The 18,456-nt window shown below is 41.7% G+C and overlaps 1 protein-coding gene across 1 annotated transcript in view; it reads left to right on the top strand.

Annotated features, from left to right (window-relative positions):
* The first annotated feature begins 999 nt into the window (after window positions 1-999).
* FARP2 (FERM, ARH/RhoGEF and pleckstrin domain protein 2) overlaps window positions 1,000-18,456 on the top strand; it is a 179,005-nt gene continuing 161,548 nt past the window's right edge. The window contains 1 exon segment of the mRNA XM_089665638.1: window positions 1,000-1,128. The gene's annotated coding sequence lies outside the window, so the exon portion shown is untranslated.

Here is an 18,456-nt window from a genome sequence, read left to right on the forward strand (position 1 = left end):
AGACAGTGCTTCTTGAAACCAGTAAACCCAAAACAGGTGTGTTTTTTAAGGGCAGGACAGCTGTCAGCAACACATCCAATATCATCACCCTGATTGGAGTCAAGGTTGGCTCACTCCTGGCTCCAATTAGCTCTGGGAGAAGTCATTAAGCTAGGGCCTCACATACTTTTTCCTCCCTGCACTGTGAATGTTTACATGTTATGTGCAATTAAACCATGGCAACATCTAATGTTTGTGTACTATTATGTTCAGCAGACTGTGTTCTTCTATTGTTGTGACTTAGATGACGTTCAGAGCACATTTTATGCCCAATTCATGCAAAACTCCACATAATCCCAAGGGGTTCACATACTTTTTCTTGCAACTGTATATATATATTTATATAAGTACCTATAATAAATAAAATTTTTAAATGCGCTTCTGGTGCGCACAGATGTGAATAGGCCCCAGGGTTTACATCATGTTCAGAATAATGACATCTATTGTTACAGTTGACACTGCAAGCTGCTATAGAAGATGTCCAGGGGCCCCACCAAAACATAGGGCCCCTTGATTAGGGGTTAGGTCCCTGTGTAAGACTTGTACAGAAGACTGGGTGGGGAGATCCTCTTCTGGCTCGCACAAAAAAAAATCCTGTGAATTTTGAGCAACTTAATAGCTACAAAGCGATTCCTGGTGCCACCATCAGGGCTAAAACAATCATTGGTGTAATAGTATACAACGTGGACAATCTCCTCTCGCCCTAAACAAACATGTCGGTCGAAGACTCAACATTGTTTATGGCTTTATTGCTTGGCTACCTACGTGTGGAGTTTATTCTCCCAGCCAATCACAGGGCGGCGAACTCTGCTTTCCGCTTCACCCACCAATAAAAAAAGTTTTCGAAAGTAAGAGCGAGACGTTCCTAAACACCGCAGCCCACGCCTTCTGAACGAAACGCAGAGCCAATCGTCTCGTGTGTCCCGCCCACATATTGTGTCTAGTGCTGTGGAAGAACGAAAGAACTCTTGGCTCCTCCCTTCCAACTGTTCTGTGACACGCCTAGTACCGTGACCGCACCTCTTGCTTGTTGCAGTGTCCAATCCCGAGTGTAACCGTTAGTGTCGGCCGGAGTTTCGGTGGAGGAAGGTGAGCAGAGGGGTGCGGGTGTGTTTCATAGGCTGAGGGGGACGCGGATAGGCTGCGGGACGGTCTGACTGACTTCCTGCAGAGCCAGTTCTACCAGCAGGCGCACTGTCCTGTATTGTACACCGAGCTCAATGTGTTTCCACGGACTGTCCTTGTACTGGGGGGCTGGTGAGCGTGTCTGCCTGTGTGACTGACGCCTGTGTGCTGTGTGTACACTACACTGTAACCTGCCCTTCTCGTGTCATCACATATCCACGTACATCTGTGTGCTTCATGTGTGACTCATCTATGGGTGCTGTTCATTCGTGGCAAGGGAAACACAAGTGATACAAAGGCACAATATAAATATACAATGTAACAGGGGAGGGTGAAGAGCATTGATTGCTAGATGTCATGAAAACAAATGGAGTAGACATCTCTAATACTGCAGCTTACCAATTCTTAGATGTCATGGCTGCATTCGTTTTCTTTTTTAGGCTTTTTTTTTTTATTTCCACCTAGTGATCCAGCCAGTAAGTCTGGTTTTCAACAACCCAAGTTGTCCTGCCGATGTAGCAGTTAGAGGGTTGAGGCAAACTATCACTGACCACAATCCATTTTTATTTATGCAAACCTCTATCCCAAAAGGGGAAAAAAGTTTGCTGCAGGGGCGTGGACATTTTTAAAAAAACTACTTGTCCAACGGACTAAATCAAGGTCCTGATGAGGAAAAAAGAAGCAAAACCATATTTAACCACCTCCCATCCAGCTGTTGTATATAAACGGGTTGGGTGGCCGTTTATAAACTGCTTCCCCGCCCCCTGCTTGTGCGCGCTCCCTGGGAGCGTGCAGCACTGCGATCCGGTGCCCGCTGTGTCCTCCGGACACAATGGAACACCGATCAGACAGGACCTCTCTGTGAGGTCCCGATCATGTGATAACTGATTGGCCAATCAGTGAGCACATGCAGAGTAGTAAGCAAGATGTCACTTCTGACATCATTGCTTACTACATGTGAAATCTGTGAATGATCACAGAGGTCACATGGTACAAGGCTATTCACAACAGCCTTATACCATATGACAAGCTGTGACCACTCACAGCTCACACAGTAGTTCTCAATGGCTGCAAGAATGCAGCCAGAGAGAAGGAGAAATGATTGCTTTTACAGCTTTTATGGGTGTAAAAGCAATCTGTTAAAAAAAAAAAAATAAAAAATCCATCACCCCCCAGAAGTAGTACAGTGTCACCATGGTGACACTGTACTACTTGTGGGGGATGATGATTTTTTTTTTTTGGTGACACTGTACTGCTAGGGTGACAGTATGTTAAAAAAAAAAATAATATAAAAAAAATGTTTAAAAATTATAATTTTTGGTTATAAACTAATTTGGGTTATTTATTTATTTTTTACTAAAAATATAACAGAATACATTTTGGCCAAGATTTATGATGAAATACTATTTATTTGCAAAATTTTTTAAGAAAAACACTTTTTTCAAAATTTTTGGACTTTTTCATTTACATAGCAAAAAAAATACAAATCCCAGTGGTGCATAAATACCACCAAAAGAAAGCTTTATCTGTCTCAAAATGCTAAAAAAATTCATATGAGTACAGTGTTGCATGACCGCACAATTGTCATTCAAAGTGTGATAGCGCTGAAAGCTGAAAATTGGCCTGGACAGGAAGGGGGTAAAAGTGTCCGGACTGGAAGTGGTTAAATAAGCTTTTAACATTGTGCTGTTTATCTCCTCCTCACCTCCCTGGCTGTCTCCAGCACCACACCCGGGGACTAGCAGGGAGGGGAGAGACCTTGCAGTGTAATGAGCACCGATTGGGTGCTTGTCAGCCAAGTTCTTCAGGTGCTGGTCTTTGGCCATTTTGATTGGCTGGTGCAGTGTGATGTCAGTTGCAGTGTGCCAGAATGTAAACTGAGCTGTTCATGTGCAGCTCAGTGTACATTCTGCAAAGGATGGAAACAGGCAGGTACTTATACTTTATTGCAGAAGAGACATTGCATGTCTCTTCTGCAATAAAAAGCCTGGCTGTTTGCAATTTTTTTATGTTTAGCCTTTAGTTCTGCTTCAAAAACGTCCCTTCTGTTGCTCCCAGTCTTCTCCTTTTTTGCTGTTGTGATCTTCCTGTGGCTATATTTGCTCTCCATGGTCGCACTGTATGTAGGAATGTAGCCACCTTCTTTTGCTCATTCCCAAGATAGACAATGGACTATGGGATGTGTAGCATGCATTGAGTAGTACACGTGACCACAACTAACGTGCACTACTTGTTCCAAACAAAAGAAAAAGGAGAGGTTCAGGAGCTCATGAACGACATTACACAGAGGTAGAAAACCAGTAATTAACAGATGTGTATGGATTATTTTTGGACAGTAAAAATATACTTTAGTGTCACTTTAAAGCCAGGTTCGCCTTTTTGCATGTCTTTTAGTTATGGCTTATATGTTACTTTTTACATGCATCTTAGTTGCGTTTCCATTGAATTCTATATTGCATATTTTTTGATGAAAGACGAACCCAAAATGTGTAAATGGGCTCTAAAACACATGATCATGTGCTTTTATGTGTCATGCATTTTTCATGTTGCCCATTACAAAAAAAAAAAAGTACAAAAACGATTTGTCCTTGTTACCCGTGGCCCAATTGACAACATACACATTTTTAAGCCTTAGGCCTCATTCACTTTGGCATTGTTAAACCTGTAAATGTGTTCAAAGTGATTCTAAATGTTTGTTTATTTTTTGCAAAAATTACAAACATGTCTATACTTACCTGCTTCATGCAGTAGTTTTGCACAGAGCAGCCTGGGTTCTTCTCTTCTCGTGTCCCCTGCAGGCACTCCTGGCCTCTCCCTCCTGTTGGGTGCCTCCACAGCAAGAAGCTTGCTATGGGGGCACCCACTGCTCTGTGTGCCCGTTCACACATGGAGCAGCAGTTCAGCCCCTCCCTTCTCTCTTCTTGTTAGCTGACTGGCTGTAATTGACAGCAGTGAGAGCCCATGTCTCCCACTTCTGTCTCAGCTAGTGAGAAGAGGGAGTCTCGGGATAGCCAAGACTCCAGTGCACATCGCTGGATCGAGATGGGGCTTAGGTGAGTATTGGGGAGGAGTGCATAGAATGCATGAAGGTAAAACACTTTGAGCCTTTAGAACCACTTTAAACAAATGTACATTTACAAATGTATGTAATGAATTTTCAATGGTGCCATTCACACTGAGCATTTATCTCTATTTGGATGTGGTCATTTGAGAGAAAAATACATTCTGTGCGTTCAGGATCGGATCAGGCATGCTGCTAAATGCATGTAAATGCGTCCAAAACAGGAACATCTAAATGCAGGTAAAAGTGATTTGGATGACATAAAAGTTGTTCATACTTCCCGGATCATTTGTCGTGTTTAGCCAAATGAGTACCATTGTGACTGAGGTCTGGAACTTTAATCCCCCCAAAATGTGTAAGCAGACAGGCCTTTTAATACAAAGGAGACATACTATGTCTGTGTACTGTCTCTTCTGCATTAAAGCTTCTTACATGTGTGCACTGTACACTGAGCTGCACACACATGATTTCGGAATCTGCCAAGATGAATAAACCCCTGTGCATGCATAAGTGTGATATCATCTTGGCCCCAATCAAAACAAAACCCAGAAGAAGCCCGGGGAGTTGTCCAAAAGCTCTCATACCACCTCAATGATATCGCCTTGCTGGAGTGGAGGGGAGTGTAGTTCCTCTTTAACCGCCTCCCGCCCACCATATAAGGAAATGACGGACAGGTGGCGGTTTTCTCATTCTGGGAGGACGTCGCATGACCTCCCACTTTACCCACGCACACCCCCAGTGGTGCGCTGTGTCCTTGGGACACAGCGAATCACCGATCAGCAGAAAGAGCTGTTGACATCGGCTCTGTCGTGATCAGCTGTGTCCAGTCACAGCTGACCGCATGTAAATAGGGAAATGTCGGTTTTCGGTATTCCTCTCTTCATGCAGTGTCACACTGAAAGCTCGTGAGGAGAGAAGAGCCGTTAATCGGCATTCCTCAGAGGGGACATGTACACTGATCATCAGGGCACTGATGATCAGTGTAGCCCCATCAGTGCCACCTGTCAGTGCCACATCAATGCCACATACCAGTGCACATATCAGTGCCCATCTAAGCTGCCTATCAGTGCTGCCTTTCAGTGCCACCTACCTGTGCCCATCACTGCAGCCTCATTAGCGCACATCAGTGAAGGAGATAAATCACTTATTTACAAAATTGTATAACAAAAACTAAGAAACGTTTTTTTTTTTTTCAAAATTTTTAGTTGTTTTTGTTTGTTTAGCAAAAAATAAAAAACCCAGAGGTGATTAAATACCACCAAAATAAAGCTCTATCTGTCTCAAAATGATAAAAATTTCATATGAGTACAATGTTGCATGACCGCGCAATTGTCATTGAGTGCTACAGCACTGAACGCTGAAAATTGGCCTGGGCATGAAGGGGGTAATAGTGCCTGGTAGGCAAGTGGTTAAAGTGCAACTGCACTGTATCTTTGCACCACAAACCAAAAATGCTATTTAATTATTAATATTCAAATTTAACTCCCCCATCCATCATGTTTCCGTGCTTTATTTTGCTGAGAATTCATTTTGAAAAACACCCCCTGGTATTTCTGGCAGTGGCCAGTAAGGGTAGATGGTTCGTGTAGCATTTACTTACTGGGATCCATCTGCCCTTGGCTCAGGCATTGGCTGACCTGAGAACCCTCCCTTCCTAAAGGCTCCTGGGATATGTGACATCATTTGCCTTGGCATGGAAATCAGGAAGTAACTGAAGAAATGTAAAAAAAAAAAGTGTAAACGTTTTCTTTCTATTTGCTAATGCTAGAAGCATAAGGAATAAAATAGTCCATGTTGATTGAGAGAGTGAAGTTCCACTTTAATTTTGACTTCTATGGTCATCAAATGCATGAAAGATAAGGGTTGCAGTGAACAGGATCTTTATAGAACACTGCCCTTGATGACATGCGTTTAGTCTGTTCCATCACATTAACAAAAAAACCATACTTCTCTTTTAAAGAGACCCTATCACAATATCCTGCCCTAAAAAAATAGCATTTTATTTGTTTGTTTTGTTAAGGACTCTGCAGAGCATTGCACCCACGATCAATTCTCTGGATAGCTGTCTGTCCAAACCTTTATGGGCAGGCAATTACTTGAGAGCAGGAAGAGCTCCTGGCCCTTCCACCTGTAGCTTATTACAGTGTTTCAGCTACAGAAAATCTCATCAGATCAGCATTGAAAGTGACAGTGGGAGCAGCTGTGGGTGGCTGAAAGGTTGACACTTCTGGAAATGTTGATATTCTGTCAGAATTGTGGTGCTGATATCTCTCCATAGTAAACTTAAATTGCTGCAGCAGAGAAAGCTGGTGTAGGTACTTTGACTCTAGATTGCCTGCATGTATTTAGATTAGACTAGGATGTGGTTATAAAGGTCTCTTGAAAGCTGAACTCTTGGAATGGGACAAAGTGTACCTCTGCAGTGTGTATCCCTCAATCCATGTGACTGATCCTCTGCAGTGTGTATCCCTCAATCCATGTGACTGACCCCCTGCAGTGTCTTGTCTGAGGTGCTTTGGTTGTATTTACAGGCCTGCATCCTCATGTACAGTGAAGGGTTATTGGCCCTCCACTGTGTGTGATGATGCCGAGCGACTGTCTGGATCTTGAGGAAAGCACTGGAGCCTGCCAGAGCCAGGAATAAGGCAAGTAATAGTAAGTCCTCATGCACACTGGATGTTTTTACAGCGGCTGTTTTTGGCTTTTGACATTCTGTTCTACAGCTAGTAAACTCCCCAGCATGTTATCCTATGTATCCATGCACACATAGACTGTAATCAACGTTTTTTGGCTGGAAAAAAAACCCAGAACTAGTGGGCTTCTAGAGGGGTTTTTTAGCATAAAAACACTCTAAAGCTGAAAAATGTGTCAAATCGCGGCAAAGAGCGTTTTTGGACTTTTTTGACTAAAAAAATTTATTTTCTTTGATCAAAAAACTCTAAAAACTGGCAAACACAAAAAAAACGCTGCTAAACGCTACTACAAAAACACTGAAAAACGTTTCAGTTTTTAATGTGACTTCACACAGCTAATGTTATCAGCGTTAATTAAAACGCCCCGTGTGCATGGAGCCTAATAGAATTTCATTGATTTTGACACAGGAAATACTCCCAGTCCAGAAATTCGGTCAGTAATCTACATATGATATGTGCTTTAGGCTACGTTCACACTAGCGTTGTGTGCAGGCGGCAGAGAGACGTTTGGGAAGCGTTTTTACCGCTTCCCAAATGCCTCGGACAATTCTGCACATTGCAGCACATGGTGCTGTTCTAATGGGAGCGTTAGCGTCACGTCGTGGCAAAATGGATGCCTCTGGTCGAGTCAGGAGGCGTTGAAGCCTCCTATTCTAGTCTATGGTGCCGCTCCGCAAACGCCCAGCCGGAGCGGTAACACCATTTAAACTTCATTATAGGCGTTTGTGGGGTGTTTTTAACGCTCGGCAAACGCCTAGCAACCGTCATTAAACCGCGCATGCGGCGTTTGCGGAGTGTTAAAATACGCTCCGCAAACGCCGGACCAACGCTTGAAAAACGCTATAGGGGCATTTGGCAAACTAGTCAAGTGTGAACGAGCCCTTAGACTGGGCTCTAGAGAATTGGAGTGGTTGAGTCTAAATGGTATATGGCTGCCTAACGTGACATGAGATCACCTTGTATCGACTGCCTGGATTCCTTACAGTATCCTTGTGATTATATTTTACTTGTTGCCTTGTGATCCTAATGTTTACATTAGGTTTTTGTACTTTCACACACCTTGTTGCACTGTTCTGTAGGATAATTTTAGGTCAGACTTCATTAGCAGAACATTCTGAATCTTTCTGCTTGAAAAATATTCTAAAGATGGCCATTTAGCAAGTGGGCTGAACAAAAAAAAAACTGAGCCAGTGTCCCCATCCACACGATCAAGACAAATGGGGGAATCCTCCCCACTGTGCTATTGTATTCTGATGGGAGGGACCCTCCACTGTCAGAATATACAGAACAGTGCTGCAGCCATTGGCTGCAGATGCTGATCAAGTGTTTTTTTTTTTTTGTTTTTTTTTCCCCAACAGGTCCATTTAACAGAAGTCAGTCAGTCAATCGCGAAGTGGCCAAACATGAATCGAAATTTTGTTGGTTCAGCTATCCATCTATGGCCACCTTTCGTCATCTTTCAAGTTTGATTTTTATGCTGTTGTGTGATTTAGCTACCCTTAAGGTTTGAGAAAGGTAGCCTAGATCCCGAAGTTAAAGTGTTTCTTTTTTATTACTGAAGAGAATGGAATGTCCCTTTTTAAAAAGTCATATGTATGTAACTGCACGTGTGAGTAGCCTGCCCTACTGTATTGTGAATGTGTTGGACTAGCCTTAACCACTTTTACCCCCTTCCTGCTCAGGCCAATTTTCAGCTTTCAGCACTGTCGCACTTTGAATGAAAATTGCGCGGTCGTGCAACACTGTACCCATATGCAATTTTTATAGAGCTTTCTTTAGGTGGTATTTAATCACCGTTGGGTGTTTTATTTTTTGCGCTATAAACCAAAAAAGAGCAAAACATTTTAAGAGTTTTTCTCCTTCACTGATGTGCGTTGATGAGGCTGTACTGACTGGCGGCACTGCTGGGCACTGATGATTGGTGTCGATCCATCCTCTGACAATTGCCGGTTATCTGCAGTAGTTTCCTCATGCTGTGACGATGTGAGGAAAGTGCAGCCGATAACCGGCAACTGTATTTACAGGTGATCTGCTGTGTCATTGGACACAGCTGATCACGTGGTAAAAGGCTGTTGTGATTAGCCTTTTACCACATCACGTGATCAGCTGTGTCTGTAGGACACAGCAATCATGGAGATCGCTGGCCGTTCGCCTAATTTGTGGGTGAAATTGCCGCTTGTTTTCGTCTGCAGTGATAAGAAAATTTGAAGGAGCAGAAGGAAAAAATTTTCTGGAATGTACAAATGTCTAACTGGGAATGTGGTTTTCATATGGTAAAGTCCATTCATTCCAAAATTGAGTGTTAAAAACAAACGCAAATTTGAACTACTTTGGAACAACATTCAAATGTTCTAAGGATTTTGGTATAAATTTTTGTTTGCAATCCTACTAGAGTATATCTAGCTTTACACTGTTTCTTTTGTTCAACGTGCAATCCATAGTTGCTTCATCCGTGATGTTTAGCGGAGTCTCCTCTGTAGCTATTCTGACATCTGCAGTTGTCAATACGGAATTGATGGGATGCAGTCGCTGTTTGGCCAACAGTTTTCCACCTGGTTCATTGAATTTTTCATTAGATGTTTGTCAATCTGGGTGGAGTTGACAGGGGCACTCACTGCTCCAATTTCAGCCAATTCGGCATGAATTTTAGCATTAGTCTCATACTGACATGTGAGTTGAGGTCTGATTATACTGCAGTACTAGGAAACCACATGATCTTTTGTATATTAGGGGGTGACATTCTTTTTATTATGTTTGTTTGTTTGTTTTTTATTATCATATGAAAGTGCTGGGTTTTTCAATTGTGTTTTCGTAGCAGATACTGGTATGATTGACACATGATCGAAACTTTATCACGTTCTTCTTTTTGATGAGCACCCAAATATGTTAGACTTCCAGTATCCTGAAGTATATTTCCATGCATGGGTACCATTTACACAAAGGGGTGGTATTGGTCATATCGGAGTATATATATTTATTTGGCAATGATTATAGATCATAACATACACATGGCAGTCTGTTCCGACAATTATTTGGAATACTTAAGAATTCCTTTTCTATGTGCCTCCACAGTAAAGAGATTGTTTTAGCTGCATGTCCAGTGTGCAAACTCATCACATTTATTTCACAGGTCCTTTGGGTGTTTGTTTTTGGCTGTTAAAATCAGATTTTTGTAGAATAGAATAGAAGATTTGTAGTGATAGTTTATATTAAGTAAAGTAAGGAGATTAAAATTGCAAGCTGTCAGGACAACTCAGACCTCCTCTTTAGGCATAGTAAGGGCCAGGTTGTAGATCATTTGCTTTAGAGGTGATAAGTCAATGGTAATGTAATGTAAAAGTAGCTGAAGCAAGTCAACTGCATCTGCAATGAATTCTGAACTATCTCCAAAGCATCTCAAGCTGATTTCAAAAGCACTTTGGTTTTGCCTGTTGACAAGGGACCTAATAAGCGCATATCAAACAGCATTCTTTAATTTGTTTTTTGAATTGGCTGAAACAACAAGTGTTTGTATGTGTTCAGAGTAAAAAGATGGTCATAGAGAGGGAGATATTTCCCAGGCAGAGAGAGAGCGCTTGCTGTGCCATTCAACAAATGGCTCTATCACCAGGATCCACCACAATGCCAACATTGGCGAAGAAGCCATAGTTTCCTTAATTTTTCTCATTAGAAGAGTAATGGATTGGCTTGCAGGGAGATCTTTCCACCAGAGGCATGTACTACAACCATTGACAACATGATGTGCTCATCTCACCTCACCCCTTCAGTCTCCGCCCGTGTCACAAGCCTACTGAGCAACATATCAGATTGGATGTCACTCCACTTCCTCAAACTAAATCTTTCCAAAACTGAGCTCCTAGTTTTCCCCCCAGCCCGTGCCCCCCCCCCCGACTTATCCATCAAGACCAACAGCACCACAATCAGTCCCTCCCCTCAAGCCAGGGTACTAGGTGTCATCCTAGACTCCAATCTGTCCTTCCAGCCCCAGGTCCAATCACTGACAAACTCATGTAGACTTCACCTCCGCAACATCTCCAAAATACGCCCGTTCCTAACCCCGGAAACCACTAAGCAAACCACTCCCTTATTTCACGCCTTGACTACTGTAACTCCCTCCTCATCGGCTTACCTCACCGCAGGCTATCCCCGCTTCAGTCTATCATGAATGCTGCGACCAGACTCATCCACCTTACAAACCGCTCCGTATTTGCCACCTCCCTCTGCCAATCCCTCCACTGGCTTCCGATTGCCCAACGGATAAAATTCAAAATGCTAACATTAATGTATAAAGCTGTTCATAATAGTGCCCCAAACTACATCACCGATCTGGTATCCAAATACCACCCAAACCGTACTCTCCGCTCCTCACAAGACGACCTAATCTCTAGTTCCCTGGTCTCCTCCCATGCCCGTCTCCAGGACTTCTCCAGGGCTTCCCCCATCCTCTGGAACTCCCTACCCCAATCCATCAGACTATCACCTACTCTCCTCACCTTTTAGGTGCACCCTGAAAACCTATCTCTTCAGGGAAGCCTACCCCGCCCTCAACTAATTACTAAACTCCTCCACTCTTCCTACCACTCCATTCCCCACAGCTATTTCCTCCAGTACCACTATCCCCTCCCTCCTAGATTGTAAGCTCCAAGGAGCCAGGTCCCTCGAACCCCTTGTGTATTGAATCATATTGTTACTGTACTGTCTCGTGTACTGTCTCCCATTATAATGTACAGCGCTGAGCATTGGCGCTATATAAATCCTGTATAATAATAAAAAAATAATTTACACTGCCCTATGCTAAAATGCACTGTTTTAGTGTGCATGCAGTTGTCAGTTTTGCCCTGCAGTGAGAGGATGGTGCAATGCATGTTTCAGAACATTGCAGTGTTTCCTTTTTTTTTTTTTTGTAACTTTATTTAAAGTGTCACACTTCAAATTCTTAATTGATGTCTCTGCACAGCAGCATGGTGCATTACGTGCATAATGCAGTGCTATCCAGTGCTCTGCATTTTTCCACACATCACACCAGCATTGTGCACAAATAAAACAATTGAGGTGACTGGCATTTGTCAAGTGTGGAAAAACTCCATTCACAGCACACAGTGAAAACCAGCCAGAAAATGGCATAATTGTTACCAACAGTACTTGAAATCATGAGTTTTAAGCACGTCATTAAAATGTGTTTCCCTTGTGATGTCGCTGTAATTTTAGAATTTTAAAGGATTTTGACTTTGCAGCATGATCTGGGTTTAGAGTGGCTGTGAATGATGCTAAATTAGTCCATGTGTCCTTGGCAAATGTACTTTAACATGCCCCATATTTAGATGGAATGCAGAGACAAACATTCATGTCTACAAATTCTGTATGTCTGCATTTCTGCACTCTTTGTAAATGATAGCCATGTCCTCTTAAGAAAATGAGAGTTCATCTTTGGGTGTTGATTGTACTGTCCTGGTGTTTTAGGGGCATAAGAAATGAAATGGGTCATCAGTACAGAATTAATACATTTTTAAATATATGTACCACTATAACTTTCACACAAACCAATTGATATACACTTACTGGGATTTTTTTTTTTTTTTACCAAAGGCATGCAGTAGAATACATTTTCGCCTTAATTTCCGAAGACATTACATTTTTTTTTAGTTGGATATGCTTTATAACCGTAGAAAATACTTTTTTGTTTTGTTTTTTTTCTTCAAAATTGTTTGTCTTTTTACATTTATATAATAGAAAAGAAACCCAGTGGTGATCAAGTACCACCAAATGAAAGCTTTATTTGTATGAAAAATATGGTATAAACTGCATTTGGGTACAGTGTAGCATGACTACGCAATTGTGAAAGTAGTGCCATGCCAAATGGCAAAACAAACTTCCTGGTCATGAAGGAGGTAAATCTTTCCAGAGCTCGCGGATAATGTGGCCCTTTCCAAAACAAGCTTTGAACAGTCATATACTAGTAGAATTTTGTTCAGAAGTTTTCATTTTAAGAATTTTGTTCGATTTTCTAATGGTTAGTGGGGTCAAATCGACATTCATTTTCAACCAGAGTGATGAGAAAAATCAAAGAACCAGAATGAAGAGTTTTCCTTTTTATATGAATTAATTTTTAACAGTGTATGTGGCTTTTGTGTGGAAAAGTCCATTTGTTCCAATATCGAATTTTAAAAGCAAATTACATTTTGAAGTACTTTTGAACATTTGTCAACTCATCAGATGTATTGGGAATTTTCTGTATTTTTGTATGAACGTGCATTCGAAAAATCTACTAATATATGCACAGCTTTAGAGCTGTTTGGCAGATTTTAGGGTTAGAGGTTGAACAGTGGGAATACATTTTCGATCTGCCGCTATATTCTCCTGACTGGTTCCAAAAACTTCAGGAAAATTATCCTTGACCTTTCTATGGCTAGCTATCTACATTTTAAATAGACCCCCAGTGGGGCTTTAGATTTTGACACAGTTGAATACTTTTTATATTGGGTCAGGCCATAAAAAACAGTGAAGGGCTTTGCTATGTCTATTTGCTATGTCAAACATATTAAAGTGAGGGCTTCACTGAGCAGAGTTTTTAGGTTGGCTTTCATTTTGAGAATGAGATCAGCAAAGATCAGCAGTGGTACCTCATTTCCTTTTGACATGTCTCCACAGCCCCTTGTCGTCATCTTCAAAATGTTCCTCACCATAATTATTTTTGTTAGGAATGCATTCTAAACTTTCATTTAGTGCTTCCACCGCCTAAAGGGTGTCATGGTTGCGGTTATCTTGTGCTTCACCTTGTGTTCTGGAAGCCCTGTACATGAATTGGGAAAATACATGTATTCATGTATTGAATACAAAATATATTTCCTGACTTTTTATACATAGTGAGGTTTTTCATGTTGCAATGTCCTTGAAAATTCCTTTTGAGTAGGTTGTATTGTATTAACCTCCTCACACCGGCCGTACACATAGGTAGGTGGGCCTTAATGCCGAGCGGCCGCAGATATGCAGCCCTGTGTAAACAACTGGCCATGCTCAGAGTGCGCTCCCTGCACGGTGGCCGGCGGGGATCAGTAAGCTCCCAATAAGTACTTGTGATTCGGAGCTTTCTGATCATGTGACCACTGTGACAGCCAATCACTGCGGTCAAATGACCCGAATGCCCACCTCTGCCTCTTGGTTTTTAGAACTCTTAAAGGGCTGGGAGGCGGTTGGCTTGAAGGGGTTGAGGAGGAGGGGAAGGCTGTCTGTCTGATAATTCAGACCTTGTGACCGCAATGTCGCTGTGTCACACTGTAGTCTCGGAGAACACAGGAATTATGAAATGGATATCTAATTCGGCAGTCAAAGAACCATGGGTTCTTTGACTGCCTGTATACCATATCCAGTAGTAGCTATTCCTCCATATATGCTGTTTAGAGTAGATGGGAAAATTTATTTCTCCCGTACAGCCCATGAGAGAAGTCTAAGCAAGTATGGTTAGGCTTATTGTCCAGTCTGGTTGATGACTGCCAGTGATCAGTTCCATAGGTGAGCTATTTATTTCACCTGACTAGTGTAATCGGCATAGGGGTAGACATCCAACTTGAGAATTTGTTTAGCACTCAGTGTTACTATGCAAAGGGGCTTTAGGCAAGTTTCCAATTGTTTTGAAAATCTTTTTAACCACTTGTCCTCCAGAGAATTTACCCCCCTTCCTGACCAGGCCATTTTTTTGCTGTTCGGCACTGCGCTATTTCAACTGGTATCTGCGCGATCGTGCAATGCTGTACCCAAACAAAATGTATGTTCTTTTTCACACAGAGCTTTCTTTTGGCGGTATTTGATCACCTCTGCTTTTTTTTTGTTTGTTTTTTTTGCGCTATAAACAAAAAAGACTATATTTGTAACTTTTGGTTATTTTTGTTTTTATTTTTTTTTTTGGATCATTTTTAATGCTATCACGGGGAATGCAAATATCCCCTGTAACATCAATGGGCATTGTCATGTATTCTTTTTTGAGAAATCTGGGGTCTATCATACTCTAGATATCTTGTCTGCTCTTACATTATCTAATCTGACCAAGATCGGTGTGATCAGATGCTTTCCCAATTTACAAATGGCACTTTTTATATCTTGCAAAACTGAAGTGATGAAATGCTCGTAGCTTCCAATTTCTTGGACTATAGAGCTGATTGGAGCCATTCTGGTCTCTGACCAGCTCTATGGTTAGCCAGTGGAACTGCTGGATGCATAAATTAATATGGGCGATCAAAGGGTTAAATGTGCTAATCTAACACGTGTGTGTGTAAAATGTAGAGCTTTTACTTGGTGTGGTCTCTTTCTCTGTCCCCGAACCGACGGGTGGGGAGGCGCAGGTGCGTTCAAACCCCAAAATAGGAAGCGAAGCAAGATTACATTGCTTTGCCAAGAGCTGCTGCTTGCCCGCAAAATGTGAGTAAGCGGTTGGCAAGTAGGTCAGGGATTTTTTTTTTTTTTCCCTTGTTTTTTTTTTTTTTTTTTTTTTTCTATGCTTTGCAGGAAAAATAAAGATCATTTCTCTGGCAATTCAAAGCTTGCTGTCATGACCCTAACTCGTTCATGAACTGTCATGAGTGAGTTAAGTTTTGACAGCTCAGGATAGTCATCTGTGATTGGCTGGAGCTGGTCACATGGTACAGGGTGCTGTGATTGGCCCCACCTATCATGTGACAGCTATGGGCCAATCACAGCTCACTAGGAAAAGGAGCAGAGCTGTTATGAATGAGACTGATTCATAACAGCTTTGATTACATTGTGATCATGTGATCACATAGTGATCACATGATCACCAGAATCTTCATTCTGCTGTGTCCGCTGGATACCACAGTCACGAGGGGGGGAGCACTGCGCTGTTAGTACAGCCAGAGCGATGTACGAGTACGTCTCTTTACCTGTAGCTGCCGCAGTACATGGCGGGCAGGAAGTGGTTAAAGGTGAAAAGATATTTATATGTACAAAACCCATGTAACCTCGTTACTAAAGCAAGTATTGAACCTCATTGATTTCTATGCGCTCTGACTTACTGTATTTCCATGGGTTTTCTTGCTTGGACACAGATAAACTGAGATAAGCTGTAATTGTGTTTGATGTCGGTACATTGAAGTGAAAATGTCAGTAGAAGTGACTCATCGTGGTGGGCAAGACATGGGGAAATGTGTTCATCAACCTGTATACATGTACTGCCTCTACATGTTGTTTCTGCGTGTTGGGAGAGAGAAAACCCAACTAATTGCCTGGAGACTTTCTTTTCAGACATCACTTTTTCTACCTACGGTACATGTCCAGATTTGTTTTCTTCAGCTTTACATAACCGATGTTTTCTCGTGGGAAACAAACTTCCTATTTGATAACATCACCTAAATCTCCTTTACCGCCTTTAATCTTGCAATGGAGTGTGTAATATAAAAAGATATGAATGACAAAATGCAGATACAGTACATTTTCTCTGTTTATGAAGGCAATGTGTTACTAGGTATGTGCTCTCATAATGTTAGTGATTTTCAGCTTCTTGAGCACGGTTGGCTTATTAACTGATGACCTCATAGTTTGAAGGTAATGATACACTGAGCTGGACTTATAACTGGTTTTAATTCCAGTTTTTTTTCGGTAAAGGCTTATATAGCTGGATTAGGCTCATTGTTTGTTGTGATAATTGGAACAGCAACAAGTTCATTTCTGATTGCACCTCTGTTCTTAAGAGCATGGGGAAGCCTAAAGGAAACCAGCACTGACAGAATTACAGAGGTTATGATTGTTGGTCCGCTTATGAAAATGATAGATATTTGGGTCTCTATTAGAATAATACTGATTGGGAGCAAGCATACAGTCTAGAAAAGTTAGGACTCTAAGGGGGAGATTTGCTAAAACTGGAGCACTGTGACTCTGGTGCAGCTGTGTATGGTAGTCAATCGACTTCTAACATCAGCTTGTTGGAAGCTGATTGGTTTCTATTTTCTATGCAGAGCTGCAACAGATTTTGCACCAGTTTTAGTAACCCCCCCCCCACTAATAACATACTTTGTCATACTTGAAGCATGGTAGCCAGGAGACTGATATTTTATGAAGGAGAGGTGGCTACAGGTCTCCTGAAAATGCCTCCATCATATAAGATTTTTTCATGTGTTTGCATGTGAATTCAGAATTCTTTCATACCTCCTGATCTTCAAATACTGTCCAGCCCTCAGCAGAAACTGGCAGATATTTGAACCATGTATGGTCAGGCTGAATGTACCCAAGTTGATCGATTAACTTGGGTACAACCAGCCTGCCGGATTTTGCATGTGATTATCGCTAGTGGCTGTTATAGCTGCTAGCAATAATCACTGTCTTTTCTTCCCCCACCCTACCTGCTGGGAGAACACAATAACTTGGTGGGAGGGATTCCCCTGTCAAAACAGTCTGTGCTGATGGGGGAATCCAGCAAGTTCTCACTGTCGCTTGCCTTACTTCATAGTGCCTGTTTTGCTTAATATACCTGGCCAATGTACAGCCCTCTACAGGAATGGATACAAGATAATGGACCTTGTTGGGTGCCAGCTGACAGATCCTCTGTTTTTGTCATCCGATAAAATATATTTGCTTTACATTTGAGGGACATCAGTAGATATTTGTATGGCTGAACCACTAATTAGCCTTAATCAGTTTGGAGTGTTAATGAGCAGATAATCCAGTGTTGGAACATCAAATGCAGAGATTTGGAAATCTAGACACTGTCGTGAAATGAATTGTAGGTTCTTGTAATAAGCTGAGTACACATTTTGAGATATTTATTAATATTATTCACATGAAAGCAATTTTTTTACATGCTTCTGTTGCCTTTTTTCTGTTTTCTCGATTTCATATTTTAAATTTTCTGTGGCGGGCGACAGTCGGTAACTTATGGAATGATTGTGGATATACAAAATCTACTGCAAGATGAGCCATGTAGAGATTGTTTCATCGTGTGCCAAATCTTGTCTGTAGAAGTCTATTGAAGCACAATCATTTCGTTGCACAATTGCTGGCATGCATATGTATTGTTTTAAGTAAACATGGGAGCCCCATGCACACATCCCTTTACAAATTATACTTGGAAATAAGATTTTATAAACACATACAGTCATGGCCGAAATTGTTGGCACCCTTGATATTTCTCCAGGAAATCATGTATTTCTCACGAAACGTATTGCATTAACACATGTTTTGCTATACACATGTTTATTCCCTTTGTGTGTATTGGGACAAAACAAAAAAAGGGAGGAAAGAAAGCAAATTCGACATAATGTCACACAAACCTCCAAAAATGGGCTGGACAAAAGTATTGGCACCCTTTCACAACTGCGGATAAATAAGAATGTTACAAGCATGTGATGCTCCTGTAAACTCACCTGGGGCAAGTAACAGGTGTGGGCAATATAGAAATCACACCTGAAAGCAGATAAAAAGGAGAGACGTTCACTTAACCTTTGCATTGTGTGTCTGTCTGTGCCACACTAAGCATGGACAACAGAAAGAGGAGACGAGAACTGTCTGAGGACCTGAGAACCAAAATTGTGGCAA

The sequence above is a fragment of the Staurois parvus genome, unplaced genomic scaffold, assembly GCF_062004578.1.
Source record: "Staurois parvus isolate SC_StPar_1 unplaced genomic scaffold, SC_StPar_1.0 ptg000049l, whole genome shotgun sequence".
NCBI classification, from domain to species: domain Eukaryota; kingdom Metazoa; phylum Chordata; class Amphibia; order Anura; family Ranidae; genus Staurois; species Staurois parvus.